The sequence below is a fragment of the Chrysemys picta genome, chromosome 2, assembly GCF_011386835.1.
Source record: "Chrysemys picta bellii isolate R12L10 chromosome 2, ASM1138683v2, whole genome shotgun sequence".
Taxonomy (NCBI): Eukaryota; Metazoa; Chordata; order Testudines; family Emydidae; genus Chrysemys; species Chrysemys picta.
Window position 1 is genome coordinate 63381441 of NC_088792.1, and position 16366 is coordinate 63397806.

Below are 16366 nucleotides of genomic sequence, written 5' to 3' on the forward strand. Positions count from 1 at the left end.
GAGATTTTGTTTAGATATTAGAAAAGACTTTTTAATTATAAGGGTAGATACATTCTGGAATAAGCTTTCAAGAGAGATTGTGGAATCCCCATCATTGGAAGTTTTAAAAAACAGGTTGAACAAACATCTGTCAGGTCTAGGTTTACGTGGTCCTACCACAGCACAGGGAGTTGGACTTGAGGATTTGTTGAGGTCCCTTCAGCCTATGATTACTTTAGATTTTATTACACATGTGCAGTTCTGCTTATACTAAGCTATTAGACCATTAGATCAAAGAAAGCTCTGTCAAGCCTGAACACATCTTTGCTTCCAACAATGGGGATTCAACAATCTCCCTTGGAAGCTTATTCCATAGCTTAACTAGCCTTATAGTTAGAAAGATGTTCTTAATGTCTAACCTAAATCTCCCATGCTGCAGAATAAGTCTATGCCTTCTTGTCATAATTAACCTTTTTAAGGAAGATTGAAGCAATATAAGTATTAAACACCTCAGCTTTCTTGTTGTCATCTGTTATTAAGAACAGGAGTACTTGTGGCACCTTAGAGACTAACAAATTTATTAGAACATAAGCTTTCGTGGGTTACTGCCCACTTCTTCAGATGCATCCGAAGAAGTGGGCAGTAGCCCACGAAAGCTTATGCTCTAATAAACTTGTTAGTCTCTAAGGTGCCACAAGTACTCCTGTTCTGTTTGCGGATACAGACTAACACGGCTGCTACTCTGAAATCTGTTATTAGGTCTCCTTCCCTGCTAAGTAGTGGACCTACACTTTCTTTCATCTTTCTCTTGCTCCTAATGTATTCACAAGTCCTCTTCTTATTTTCTTTTATATCCCTTGCTAAGTGTAACTCATTTTCTGCTTTAGCTTTTCTGATTCGGTCCCTACATGCTTGTGCTATTCTTTTCTTTTCTATTCATTCGTAGCAATTTGTCTGTATTTCCACTTTTTGTAGGATTTCTTTTTGATACCACTGAGAACAAACCCCCGCCAGACAAGGCTTCCGTCCACTCCCGTCTTGCTGAGCTAGACAACCTGTCGGATACAGCACAGACCAAGAGGTTGGGCCATATCCCTCTGCAGTTCACACAAACTAAGATTCATTTAGCCCAGGGGCTTCTCAGTTAACAGGGACTTTCCCCGCACCCAGTATTCAGTCTTTCTGGGACTCTAAACCCCAGATAAATCTATTTTACTCTGTATAAAGCTTATACAGTGTAAACTCATAAATTGTCTGCCCTCTATAACACTGATAGAGAGAGATGCACAGCTGTTTGCTCCCCCAGGAATTAATTACTTACCCTGGTTCAATTAATAAGCAAAAGTGATTTTATTAATTATAAAAAGTAGGATTTAAGTGGTTCCGAGTAATAACAGACAAAACAAAGTAAGTTACCAAGCAAAATAAAGCACACAAGTCTAAGCCTAATACAGTAGGAAACTGAATACAGGTAAATCTCACCCTCAGAGATGTTCCAATAAGCTTCTTTCACAGACTAGTCTCCTTCCTAGTCTGGGCCCAATCCTTTTCAGACAAACGTTGTGGTTTATGGCCTGGCTCCAGCAACCACTCACACCCCTGTAGTTATAGTCCTTTGTTCCAGTTTCCTTTAGGCATCTGTAACAGGACGGCAACTCACCCCTGTGGTTCCTCCTGTCGGTCGTCTTGGGAATTAGCTCTTCGACCCAGGAGTGCCCTCTTCAGGCCGGTGTCCCGCTTCACACTGGGTCCCAAGTCCCTTTTGCACCCTGGTGCCCTTTTCAGACCGGGGGTACCCCACAGCCTCACTGGGTCTCCCCTCCCCAGGGAGCCCCCACCCCCTCTCCCCACCTCACTTCAGTCGTAGGCTACCGCCAGTCACCAACTAGCCCCCACTCCCTGGGGCAGACTGCAGTATAAGCCACTCATCACAGGCAAGGAGGGGTTTGGACCTGCTGCCTCGGCCTAGCCTTAGGCTGTCCCCTGCAACTCCAGTACCTATTTGGCCTTATAGTAGGCCGCAGCCTGCAGGATTTCCAGGCCAGAGCTCCTCAACTCCCTTGGCCTTCCCCCAGCTCTGCTCCACTCCAGGTACCTTATCTAGCTCCCCAGCAGCCAGGCCCATCTCCCTCCACAGCTAGAGGAGACTGTCAACGCCTGGCTTCACTGGCCTTTATAGGGCCAGCTGGACCCTGATTGGAACGTGGCCCCCAGCTGAGGCTGCTTCCCCCAATCAGTCCAGCTTTTCCCCTGTCACAGCCCTCTCCCAGGGCTGGTTTTAACCCCTCTGGGCAGGAGCGGGGTGACCACCCCGCTACAGCATCACTTTGGGGTGGAGAGGCCATCTCTTGAGCCAGCTGAAGATAAAATGGAGAGGCTTCCAGAGCCTTTTATATTCTCTCTCTCTTGTAGACGGAAACCCCTTTGTTCTTCTGTGCAAAATCACAGCAACAAGATGGAGTTTGTAACCACCTGGGCAAGTCACATGTTCATGAATGATTCAGCTTTTTGCAGGCCAATGCCATTGTTTACATGTTTGTTTGAACATTCCCAGGAAAGCTAAGATGTGGATTGGCATCTCCCAAAGTCCATTGTCAGTTAAGTGTTTCTTGACTGCGCACTTACTCAGAATAGTCCTTTCTCAAGAAGCTGACCAAATGCTTCACTGATGCTACTTAGAATCAAACACATTGAGATACAAGTACATAGCCAATATTTAGAACTTCAAATACAAAAATAATACACATATACAGACAGCATAATCATAACCATCAAATAACAACCTTTCCATAGACACCTTACTTGACCTCCTTTGTACAAGATGTGGTGCAACTATAGGACCTTGGTTGCAACAATGATCTATACAGTCACAGTTCATGTCAATAACATCACAGTCTCCTCCTCCAGAGTCTGCATGTTTCCTTGACCTACATGATATAGTGATATGTTAAATCCTTTGAGATTACTACCCCACCCACTGTGTATAAAGATTTCTGGGCCTTTGTTGCTGGGTGTTAACAACCAGGTAGTTAACTGTTTATCTTGTTATACTTGTGTTGGGGGTGCTTGGTAAATAAATTTTGTTGTTTGTTTTGTACTTATCCTTGTCTACTGGTTTTGTGTCACTAAAATCACACATCCAGTTCCTCCCCCTGTCTGATGAGGAGAAGGGATTTAAACATGGGTTTCTCACCTCCTGGGTGTATGCCCTAACTACTGGGCCATAGAGTCACTGTCATTCTTTGTATGGCCCAATTCATATTTAATTATTTAATACAAAGTGGAACAGCTTAACAAGAGAGATTGAGTGAGACCCACATCAGAACATCCCATAAACTGCTGGTTAGGGCCTTCATTTGGGATGTGAAGAACCCCTTTGCCTCATCAAGTAGGGGGAGGAACTGAGCCAGGGTCTGCCACATCCCAGGTGAGTACCCTACCCAGTGAACTAAAGGAGGCTTCCCCCACCCGTAGGGCCATTTTGTGTTGAGATAGGCAGACATGTATTCTGTTCTCATAGAGAAAAGCTTAAGCACCTAAACTGTGTGACTCCAGGAGAGGGTTCTTGGCAATGGTGGACTAGCCACTGGGCCCGGTAAAATGGGCGCCCCCATTCCCTGACCTGCTCCATCCACCTGGCTCTCCTGCCGGGGGGCAGGGTGGGTGGGCTTTCCCTGTTCCACCCGCCCACTTGGCTCAGTGACAGTTCTGTGTGTTGTTCCTTACCAAGCTGCCCCCTTTTTTGCATGTACTGCCCTGTAAACTAAACCCCCCCCAACCACAGTGTGCACAGTGAATAAAGAGTCTCTTGTCCTCAATCCATGCATTTTTATTATTCTAACAAACACTGAACAGAGACAGCAATGAATACCAAAGATAACCCTGGTCTAAGGGCCTGGTAACATGGGGGGGGGGGCGGGAGGAGGAGCAAGGACACATACCTTATTACAATTGCACTGTCTAACAATCAAAGCTGTGGGAATGAGAGCCTTCTGCTCCATGAACCATCCCCTGGAGTTGAGTTCAAGGGATAATGAAGCTCCCCCCACCCCATTCTAGGATGTCTGGGAGAGGAGGATATGGAACTTGGTGAGGAGGACAGCTGGTTCACCATTGGGTGCAGTGGGTCTCTAAGGTCTAGCTGCCTTTCCTGCACCTCAGCCAGATGCCTCAACATGTCTGTTTGCTCCCCCATAAGCTGCAACATCTCCTCTTGTGTGTTACGCTCTTGTTCCCTGCATGCTTTCCTGCCCTCTTGGTCGGTGTGCATGCTCTCTGACAGTGTAAGCCTCCATGCATTCAGCTGGACCCTGTCAGTCTCGGAGGAACGCATCAAATCACAGAGTATGTCTTCCCTTGTCCGCTTTTTTCGCCTTCTAATCTGGGACATCCTTTGTGCTGGTGTGGAGGAAGCACCCACAGACAAGGTTGCAGCCGCAAGGGGCAAAAAACCACACGGGTAGCCTTACAGAACATACAATGTTGAAAACAGAAGGTTAACTTTGCAATGAATGAAACACTTCACAGCAGTAAATACACTCCCTGAGGTATACGGACACATTTTGTCTTCTAAAAGAAGTGCCTACCAGTAAGGTTCAACACACGGCAGAGCACTGGGCAGCAGATTTCAGTTTGCAGGCAGGCATGATAAGCACACAAGAAAGGGTAGGAGGTGTCAGGGCCACCCGGGGACATTTTCTGGGGGGAAACTCTTGGCACATAAACAGGTTTTTCCGGGGAGCACCCTTTGTGTAGTGGTCTAGCCACCACTGTATTCCAATTGTTTACCTCAGATTAAACATTAAACACAATTGCATGTAACCCTTGTAGTGTGATTACAAGTGTGCACTCGCCAGAGATGCCTTCCCCACCATCATGGTCCTGCAACAATAGGCCCTGGCAGGGGATTGGCTCCAGAGTTAGGAAAAGGTCCTGGCTGTCGGTGAGAATGGATCCTCCGCTTGCCTGCTGCGCATTCTCCTCCTCAACAATGTCCCCCTCATTGTTGCCCGAGGCTGCCTGGGGCCCCTGGGAGGTATCCATAGAAAGTGTTGGGGTACTCGTGGGGTCCCTGCCTAAAATCACATGCCACTGCTCATAGAAGCGGCACGTCTGCTGCTCAGAACCAGAGCGACTGTTTCCCTCCCTTGTCTTCTGGTATGCTTGCCTTAGCTCCTTTATTTTCACACGGCACTGCCATGTGTCCCTGGTGTAGCCTTTGACCCCCATGCCCTGTGCGATTTTGGCATAGATGTCAGCGTTTCTTCTGCTGGTTTGGAGCTCTGCCTGCATAGACTCTTCTCCCCACACAGCAATCAGATCCACTCGCGTTTGCGGCCCTGGGCAGGCATGGTCAGCTGTGCTGGTGAGCTCTCCATGCTGATCAAACAGGAAATGAAATTCAAAAGTTCCCCGAGGCTTTTCCTGTGTACCTGGCTGAAGTTCAGTGGAATTGAAAGTGCTGTCCAGAGTAGTCACATTGGAGCACTCTGGGACACCTCCCAGAGGCCAATCCCGTCAAATTACACAGCATTGTGTCTACACTATCCCTAATTTGATCTGAGAAGGTCGACTCTAGCGCCATGCCTCTCGCCGAGGTGGAGTACAGGCGTCGATCTTAGAAGCCCTTTAGGTCGGTGGAAAGGGCTCAGTAGTGTAGATACGCACATTATAAATGCGACCTAACGTGGCACATATCGACTTAATGCCATAGTGTAGACCAGGCCACAGTCAAAGGAAACATTTAGTTTTGGAACTCTTGACCCATTGAAGACAAAAGGCTTATAGATAGTCTCACAAATAGCTTTCCAAAATGAGTTGAATATGTTTTATCCTAGTTCATATTGTCCAATCACAGTGCAAACAACCTGTGTTAATCCAAACTCATTATTAAACATGGATTCAGTTAATATAACTTTTCATAAATATAGAAGGAGTGACAGCATGACTAAGTTTCAGTATCATTTGTGAGGGAAAGTTAATGATTTTGCTGGACTGTGGTTCGCTTAATCCTTTTTTTTTTTTTGTATATTAATATCAGCTAACATTCTTCTTTGAGTGATTGCACATGTCCATTCCACTGTAGGTGCATGTGCACCCAGTACACAGTTGTCAGAGATTTTTCCCTCAGAAAAACAGGGAACACAGGAAATTCGGCTGGAAGCAGTGCAGTCCCCCAGACAGAGCAGTGCAGAGGGTTAATAAAGTTCTACGTGTTCATCTTAACCTGCATTCAGCTTCACTCCTTGCAAATGAAACAGTATCCAACCCCTCTAAAATGACATGCTAAAACAGGGCACAACTATTTTGAAATTGGATTCTCAACTGGGTGCCCTCAACACTGTTATAATGTTAGTGTATAGGGGATCTTTAAAAAGTAAATACAATCCCGCAGTTGATCCAGTAGGCGGAAGAGGTGATATTCAGAATTTGTTTTAACTGTAGCAATATCTTATGCAATATCTTAACTGTGGGTTTTAATGCTTGTGGGGGAGGGTACGCACCAGAGAGTGCCACATGTGCAGCAGCTGCTTCCCTCTGTTTTCACTCACTCCTCTGAATTCAAAGAGACTTGCCCACTGTGTCTGATCGCCTCCACTTGTGTATCGTTTAACTAAAAGCTGCTGCGAGGCTTGTGTCACACACGTATAAAGTCGCAAACTAGCTGGAGTGTAATACATGCCTCTCATTTAGCTTGCTAGGGGCGTGTGGCAAAGAACTGTTATTTATACTGCAGCACACAGTGGCGTTGAAACAATGGTTATAGTGGGGGGCGCTGAAAGTCATTGAACAAAGCTGTAAATCCTGTATATGATGGAAACAACTTCAAGCCCGGGGGTGCTGCAGCACCCCCATCATCTCTAGTTCCAGCACCCCTGATGGCACGCACACTTTTCAGACAAATAAGACAAAGCCTAGTCTGAATAGCTAATCATCTAAATGTAGGCAGATATCTTAAACTGATCATGGGGGAGGTGAAGAGCTAGCTGTAAATTAGAGGAAAGGGGGAAAGTTGCTTTCCATCTCTATCAAGACTGAAGATCTAATACTATATTGTAAGCTGTATAATATACTGCTTTACAATAGGGTGTTTTTTTCTTATCCTTTAGCACTTGTCTTTGATCACATTGATTAGGGTAACAATGAGAAGCTGACCTAGTAAGACATTTGAGTGGTAAAGAGTGTTCTATAGGAATAACTTGTGCTGGTGAGGTTGTGCAAACTGGAAAAATCAGGGTGTGCCTAATGTAAAAGTATCTACTTCCTCCAGCAGTTACATCTTCCCATATATGGCTACTGTTATACCTCACATGCCAGACAGACAAGCGACTGTACAGTTTGTTATTGAGACGATAGCCCTGAGGATAGGAGAGAGAATCACGAGTCACCTTCCAAACAGGTTTGAACTGGTGTGAGATAATGGTACAAACATATTTTAGAAACTGGTCTAAACTAGCCCGTAAGAAAGAGTGGTAGGTGTGGATTCAAAAAAAGACCGTCACATGCTAAGGAGAAAGGGAGCTGGACTAACAAGAAACTGTGGCTGCAACTGCTTGCGAAACAAATACCATGAGGATTCATTATGGAGGCAGCTTTGCCCAAAGAAGAAGGTCAGAGACAGAACTTTGCAGCCATGCTGTAGGTATTATTTCATATTTATAACTTAAAGCTCTATCCCTCTTAGTGATATGTAGTCTGGGGAGTAGTTATGTTTACTTAACTTTATTTGTTTATTTTTTCTCTCTGTTTTTAATGAAGGCAAACTGACTTTGCAATGAGTGACAAGTATGGTGCAGTAAATCGTTGGTGGAATATTTATGAGAAGGAAAACTGACTTCTGACCATAAGGATGGCAGAAGCAGCGCAGAAGGAATAACCTAGACCCTGGCTGAAAGGCAGAGAGAAAGCCTGAAGATGAGGCAAAAGACTAGATTTGGTGACAAAAACAACTTTGAATTTCTCTTCCCTTTCAATAACTTGCAGTTCATACAGTCAATGAGGACTGCTGTATTTGAGAGAGTTCATTTCCTGTATTGATGGCCAAAGGATTTAACTGAGTCTACAAGACCAAGAAATTATGCTAAGTAAAAATGCATTAGCAACTCTTGTGTACAGCAAAGGTTCTGGAAGCAACACATTTTTCAGGGTGAGGGAATAATTCAAGTCACTCATAGAAACTGACTGCAGGACTCTGAGTCGCCTAAAAGATGAGGGAGTGGATTTATGTTTGTCTAGGTATAGCTGAATCACTTGAATCCCACTCATTGCCTCAAGGAAGAAAGGTTATTCTGCAGAATGGCTCATCCCGGTAGGTGGGATAGAACCAATAATTTTATTTGTTCTGAGTCTATAGTGCACTTCATCCCAAAGAATTCCAGAGCCTTCAGATAAACTCTACAAAGGAATCCCAGCCTCTGTAAAAGTGCTGTGGCATGAGTCCAAAGCACTGCCTTTTACAGTAGTGTTATTGCAGTGGGGGGAGGGATAGCTCAGTGGTTTGAGGATTGGCCTGCTAAACCCATCGTTGTGAGTTCACATTTAGGGATCTGGAGCAAAAATCTATCTGGGGATTGGTCCTGCTTTGAGACTAGATGACCTCCTGAGGTCCCTTCCAATCCTGATATTCTATGAAGGAGGAATTTTAGGCCAGGACTAACCCATCAGAGGCACTGTAATTTCTACTATTACACAGAAAGTGTCTAGAGAGCTCTGCTGTCCCTGTGAGATGCCTGGTTTGGAGGTTTCCTCTTCAAACCATTATCAAGAAAACAGCATGAAACTCATCTGCTTTGAAAAAACAAAGGTCTGAGCTGACCCCATGGAGATTTGAACTCATGATTTAAGGGAATCTATTGTAAGTACTTCATACTTGATGCTTAGATCACAAAATTACTGTAAACAGTAAAGAACACAAGGAGGCAATAGAAACATAACAAACTTCTGTAATACTCTGCTCCTTTGGGCTTGGCAATAGGAACTGGGACAAGAACAGGAGCTTACCCCTTTCTAAGCAAAGCTGCCATTTCTCTGTTCCTAACCCAACTCCAATTTAGTCATGTATTCCCTAGTCATACAATCCAGTAGAGTGCCCCAGTTCTCAGTGCTGCACCATGAGCTGTGGAATATGTGCTGCTGGTTTGCAGAGATCACACTTCTCAAAACGGCTAAGTGAGGGGTGAAGTGCTGTGATCTCCCCAGAGACTTCTTAGATAGGGATCAAAATGGGCAGAGCTCGTGTTGTGTGGGAAGTGTCATCTTAATGCTGCATTTCCTGTTTTTCTCATGTAATGCTACATGTCTTGTAAGAGGACCTTAGCGCTGCATTTCTTGGTTTCTCAGATGTTTTGGGAATTATCACATTCTGAAAGGGTACAAGGAGCACAGGCAGAGCTGAGTTACTACAACCTTAACTCCATGTTAAAGATTTTTGCTTATGAAATTGTGTTTGGTGCCCATTGGATGCTGATAGTCACATTTGCTATTGCACACTTCTGAAAAAGTGTTACTGTGAAATGCCTAATAAAAAGTTACTGACGTGATCAGGGAAGAGGAAAAATAAGCAGAATGTTTGGCTGCCTATTTAATAAAATATGAGAACCCAATTAAACTAGCTGGGTATAAGCAATAAAAAAAATGAAGCTGACAGTTAAGCAAGGTGTGCATTTAAATCCATTAAGAGAATGAAGCTATTCTTTACAGTCACTGAAACCAGTGACAGAAACACCTGTCTGAGGTAAGCCAGTACTCCGCAATACTTCACAGTGATCTTATGAGAAAAGCTGCTGTCTTAATTGATTATTAACTAGTAAATTCCTGCACAAAGTGTTCTAATGCAAAACTCAACTTTCTCTCCCCACCCTCCAGATTCAGTAATGAAGATGCAAATTGTTGTTTAATATTCAACTGCTGCTTCCTGTGAAGGTATATCTCACAAGAATTTACTTACCTTTAAATGCAACACCTTATTAACTAGTGTAGATGTATGGTATTGTGAATGGAATTTCTGGCCAAGGATGAAAACCATGATCTGATTGCATACCTGTTTACAATGATATGCACAAGTATGATGGGTTAAAGGATTTACCTGAGGCCAGACTGACATCCATAAGATATTTAAGTATTTTTGTTTTTAAATTAACCCTTTTATTATTAGTATTTGCACTTCTGATAGTGAAAGCATAACAGATTTATGTTGTTTTACATTGTTTTAAAATATTTTTCTGTTAGGATACCTAGTTGTAAACTGTTATTTGCTTGCAAGACTAGCAAATGGAACTTACGGATCTGAAAAATAAATTGCTATAACAGCTGGTATAAAGATTATACAGGATTAAGTAGAGCACATTTATTTTCAGCTATGTTTTTGCTATGAACTAGAAAAGTGCAGACAAACCTTGACTACCCTGTAGGCCTAAAGACAACTTTGTTAGTTAGTGTTTATACCAACCCCACTCTTGGTATAGTGTATTGACATAACTCACTTTAAAAACAACTGTGTAAATAAAGCACTGCAATTGATTTGCTTTTATATGTGTTGGCTACATTTCAAAATTGCACACAAAATATTACCCAATTATGGCCTACATGTGCCTTGATATCATAAGGATATGGAATTGGAGCGCCTGAAAAACCAAAATTGTATTTAAAAATGCACATTCAGTTTCTTTCTTTCAACACACTCTTATTGTAATTGTCATTCTCTAGCTTCTGTGAATAACAAACAAGATGATGCTAAAGAGAGAAAACTCTGACAGTGAAAGGCATTTTTAAGTCAGGGAACTGATTGCTACATGAAAGTATTTACACTCCAGTTGCATCATTGTTTTAAAAGTGTTTTTATGTACAGGCTTTTTGAGCTCCTCAGGGGAGGGATTTCTAAAAAGTCCCACAGTAACTAGAAAATGCAACAAGAAGTTCGAGGAGGGAAGGTATTGTGCTGAGGAGGAGAGGGAAGAGTGAAAAAATGACCACAAAGATTTGCAGCATCTCAAGTGCAACAGGAATGGTCATTACTTGATGGTTTTCTGCTATGGCTTGAATTTGGTTATTTTTAAAAGGACACTATCAGCTTTAAAGCTAGTCAATGTAAAAAAAAAAAAAGTTAGGCACAGTTACTACAAATATTCCTGAGTCCCCCTGCGAAGGAAACATGTTGTTAAAATGAGGCGTGTGTTCTTCAGAATTAAGGCTGAGTTTGTCACAGAGGTCACGGATTCTGTGACTTTCCATGACCTCCGTGACCTCTGCAGCCTGACAATGTGCTTGGCCTGGGGGCAGCTCAGGCAGCCCCTGCACCAGGCACTCTGGCCGCTGCTGGGACAGTCTCAGGGCCAGATTAACCACTAGGCTAATAAGGCGATAGCCTTAGGCCCTCCTATTTTTTAGGCTCTACTGGTCAGGCAGGGGGCACGGTCAGGGCTGGGGGGAGCGAGCTTGTTCACACAGCCCTGCTGGAGTGCTCCTGTCAGCAGGAAAGGCAAAACAGCCACCTGTGGGCTTGGAAGGAGCTCAGCCGGCAGCCTGTTGCTTCTGCTCCCTCCCGTCTGTCTCCCCCCCACACTGCAGGAACACACTGCCAGGTATCCGGTTACCACTGGTGACCAGACACTAAAAATCCGGTTACCACGGGAACTTGTGCCAGCCGTGGGTGTAGTTTGAGCAAGCTTTGTGTGTCCCCCCAACCCCCAATTTCTCCGGAGCTCTGCTTTAGCTGTCAGGGAGGGAAGAGGCTCCCTCTGTCCCTCTCCTCGGTTGAGGCTGGCAGTCAGCTCCAGGACACTGCCTCCTGGGTCCTAGTGTCCATCTCCATCATCTTCTATGGGTGCCGGGTCCCGTTTCTGAACAACTGGCGAGTGCCGGGGGGAACGGGGCAGGGCAGGTGGTGAGGGAGAGGCACTACCAGAGTGGTAGAGTGGAAAGCTTGCACAGAACCTGCACACACTCTATCCAGCTCCAGCCAGAACTATTGCCCCTCCAGTGTATAAGGACTGAATTCCCACACATTTGTAGGAAAAACAACAAAACATCCCATTCTGATACCAGTACTTTAACTTTTACAGTACCTACAATCGAGAGGCTTCAGATTAATGATGCACTGTGTTCAATACTGTATTGAACTGTACTAAAAATCAAAGAAATCCAATTTTTTTCTTTGATGTATTTTTTCTGCACTGGGATGCCCAGGCAACCAAGTTCTTTCCTTATGCTCAGCCTCGTTCCATAGGCCAACACATCTTTGTACTTTTAAGGGGTTGCAACACACAGAGGAAGCTTGACACACAATGTTGTAGGTTTCTCCCTCCCATCTCCCTCAAGGATTTTAAATCCACTTCTTAGCAGGCTATGATAGAAAGAGTGGCTGAATAGGCTAAAGGTAGGTTCTGTCCATTTGCTGGTTCTCTAGCAGTTCAAGCCATCATAAAAGTACCTCACATTTGATTTCTTTTGAGTTTGATTCCAAAAACTTAAAGCTAAATAAACCTAAAATTAGTCCTCATTTTTCTGCCCAGTCTCAAACTAACTTCTTTCCCAAGTGGAAAATGTTGGATAAGCCTGGAATGTGATTCGAGAAGGGAATGAGAACACAGGCCAATTCCTGCTCACGGTTACATCTGGGTAGCCTTATTGACTTCAGGGAGAACAGATTTTTGCACAAGAATAAATTTTGGTCCCTTATGCTTTTTCACATCTGGAATAAGCAGAATCTCATTCACTTTCCTCCCCTAAACTTTGAGCACCTTAAGGGAAAAAAATAAACAAGATCTGCTTGATTTACACATGCAAATGAAACAGGAAGCTCTCCTTTCATTCTACACCAGCCTTAAACAAACACCAGACCTGATGTAACAAGCAAGGGTGTCACTACAGCAGCCTTGGTTGTACTATTCTTTTGAAAGATCCTTAATGGTTCTTTTAAGATGCAGATTTTCATTGAAGTCTTTTTGTTCAGGGGAGCAGAAGAGCATTGACCTGTTAAACCTAGGGTTGTGAGTTCAATCCTTGAGGGGGCCATTTAGGGATCTGGGGCAAAAATCTGTCTGGGGATTGGTCCTGCTCTGAGCAGGGGGTTGGACTAGATGAGCTCCTGAGGTCCCTTCCAAACCTAATATTCTAATGCAAAAGGGGATAGCTCTGTTTTGTCAACTCCTAGTCACTCAAAAGGTGAAAGGCTTTAGATTAAATTTGTTTAATGTTTGTACAGTGATTTTAAAGAGATAACATAGTACAGAAGTACTGAATATTATGACTGGGCAACCATCTAAAGATCTGTGTCACTTCTAGCTGTTACTCTTTTCTTAAAAAAAGTGTAAAACAAACAAATGCAAACTGTAGGGGGCTGGTGCACACAGAACTCGTGCTTAAAAAAAAACTCATGTTAGAGCTGCTGATCACACATTCTAGAATAGATAATACTTAGTCCTGCCATGAGTGCAGGGGGCCAGACTAGATGACCTCTCGAGGTCCCTTCTAGTCCTGTGATTTTATTCTATGATTCTATAAAAAAAAATCAGGCACTTTCAAGAGAGGACAAGCAATAATTTTAGAGGTTGTTAATCTTGGCATAGTCTGTTTTACCAGTGTAATGAGCACAATTATCTTATAGGACACTATCCAGCTGTGTTACAATATGGCAATGTATCCTCAATCTGTTTAAAGATTAAAAAACACTAGTTAGAGGCACTGGGACGGTAGTTGTTTTTAGATGCTATTTTGGTTTCAATCCATTGGATAGCAGCACGAAAGGGGGTGTTTGTAAAGTAAAAAAATACTACACTGGTAATCTGATTGCAATAGCTTGCATAAAAGAAGCCTACATAAAAAGACAGCAGCAGCTAGGGTCACATGTGCTTTCCATTGCTTCCTGTAAAATGCTGTGTTGACTCCTAAAGCAAAGCTTTTTCCATGAGATGGCCATATTAACTAGCATATTGAGACCAAGTTTAATCTGGGAAAATGTTATATATTACATGTGCTTGCATGGTCTTTTGGAAAAAAATATTTAAAACTACAGAGCTTGGGCCGGCAAATGTATTCAAAATGATTCATTTATAGATCATGGGTCAGGTGGTCAGATCCTCAGCTTGTGTGAACTGTCATAACTCTATGGACACTGGCAGAAGCTCTGTCCCCAGTTCATACAGTTCTTCAGGTATTTGAAAGGCCAAAATGAGCCACTCTCCTTACTACTTTATCGCAAAGGGGTAAAAAGCATGAAGAATAGTTTATAATTAAGTGCAAACTAAAGCCATCACATTTTTCATCTTAATTTTAGGTCTGAACAAGTGACAGTGGCAATGGTAGGATTTCCTCAGAGATCTTTTCCACTCGGCTTAGCCAGAACACCTCTCCAGTTCTGGGGATAACACTTTATCCAGCTCTCTTGAATCCAAGAAATCAGCTCAACTCTGGACTCATCACTGAGGTTTCATTATTGGCATACAATCAAACTACACTTGAGTTGATCAGGCTCAAGTGTAGCAGGTGGGTACAGGGTATACCACACTTTCAATGTACATAATCATGAGTTTACTTATATACACTCTTTTACTTAATACTATTGGCTAATGTCACTTTATGATTGGTCTACTAATTTTTGTACCAATCTCTGTACAGATCATGAACTGTCCACAAGCTACAAAGTATGCTAGTAAGCAAAGCTGCAGCTGCAAGTTTATCACACATTAACTCTTCTTACTATTTCTTTATCTACTAAGTACATGTTATTTACAGGGCCACTTGTGAGTTTATGCTTTGTCCAGTGTTAACCTCTATTTTCTTACTTCTGTTTGATTGTTCATGCAACAAGCAGGAGATTAGATGGGGAGATAGATGCACCAGATAGCTTTCAGCTGGATGGCATCTGCATGCAGGGGTAGCCTTTGCATTCCTAAAGCAAATAGTACTCTGGGATTTAAATAGTGGCTAGACATATGTATATATCAGTAAGTCTAGCCTAGACAGCGTCTAAATTAAGAGGTTAACTAAAAAAAAATGAAGGAAGGAAAGGACCTCATGCTTTAGGGTAAAAGCTAATTTACTGTGGGAGTTGGGAAGGAATTTTCTTTCCTTTAAAATAAGTTTAAATATAATAATAAAGGTTTTTATACTGTCCATTCATGCATCAGGTGTCAGGCCACTGCTGGAGAAAGGATGCTAAACTAGATTGATACCGGTCTGTTTTAACATGGCAGTATCTGAAGTATAGGGTAATATTATAGCCACATGTAATGTACTATGGTTCCATAACAATATATAACACACTTTAGAAACAATAGCTGCATTCTTGCAAAATAGTTTCCCCTCACTTCCCCTGCCTCCATTCTATTCAGATGGAGTAGGCGGACACATAGAGCGATTACTTTCAATTCTGTTTATTAAGTTTAAAGAATAAAACACTAGTATGACTGAAGCTCATAATGTGCCAGAGAGGCTATACGAGACTTGAATACTCATGACCTACAGGGAAAGCAGAGATTCTCAGAAAGCAAATTGCCACAGTAAAAAGTGAAACACTGAATACTAATAAACCTTGCTAATTAACAAGTCTTGTCAACTTCCTTCAAAAACAACAAAGAGTCTGGTGGCACCTTAAAGACTAACAGATTTATTTGGGCATAAGCTTTCGTGAGTAAAAACCTCACTTCTTCGGATGCATCCGAAGAAGTGAGGTTTTTACTCACGAAAGCTTATGCCCAAATAAATCTGTTAGTCTTTAAGGTGCCACCAGACTCTTTGTTGTTTTTGTAGATACAGACTAACACGGCTACCCCCTGATACTTGACAACTTCCTTCAAGTTAGTTGTTCTCACCCTCAAGATAACACTTCACCAAGATTTATTAGCAGTGTTCCTTTAAAACCATTGGAGGGCAGACTTGAACTGGAAGCTATTTTTATTTTTTTCAGTTACAGTAACTTAAAATACCAGTTAGTCCCTTGTATTCATAGCTGACAGTACTCTCACCAGTTCTCCACTACTCTAATTACTCTGGTGCTCGATAAACCCCACTTTACAACTGCTGCTTTGACAAAGGAGAAGTGTTGTGCTGTGTGTGTTTAAATAAAAATGTTAACGGGGGAGTGGGTGACTCACTGTATTAGCAGCCACATATTATTCACAAAAGAGAATCTACATGGTTTACTTAATTATATATCTCAAAGCATTTTACAAAGCAGGTCTATATCATTATCCCCATTTTACAGCTAGGGAAATGGGCACAGAGCAGTGATGTGACTTGCCGTTACCCAGAACGCAACTGGCAGAGCCAGGAGTACAGCCGAGATCATCCAATTCCCATATGCTCTATCCACTAAGATGCTCTGCGCTTCTTTCTCAAGTAATGAAAACTCCATGTCATGAACAAGTCTTTATAGGAAACCATACTTATA

General features: G+C 42.8%; 1 long non-coding RNA gene and 1 other non-coding gene across 2 annotated transcripts; both read left to right on the forward strand.

Moving 5' to 3' along the window:
• The first annotated feature begins 7479 nt into the window (after positions 1-7479).
• LOC122172673 (uncharacterized) lies at positions 7480-14971 on the forward strand. The gene is made up of 4 exons (XR_010598306.1): positions 7480-7621; positions 7738-8833; positions 9844-9900; positions 14252-14971. It is a non-coding gene; the product is annotated as an uncharacterized LOC122172673 (long non-coding RNA).
• LOC112060339 (small nucleolar RNA SNORD93) lies at positions 9984-10072 on the forward strand. Its single transcript, XR_002889656.1, has one exon. It is a non-coding gene; the product is annotated as a small nucleolar RNA SNORD93 (small nucleolar RNA).
• Positions 14972-16366: the final 1395 nt, after the last annotated feature.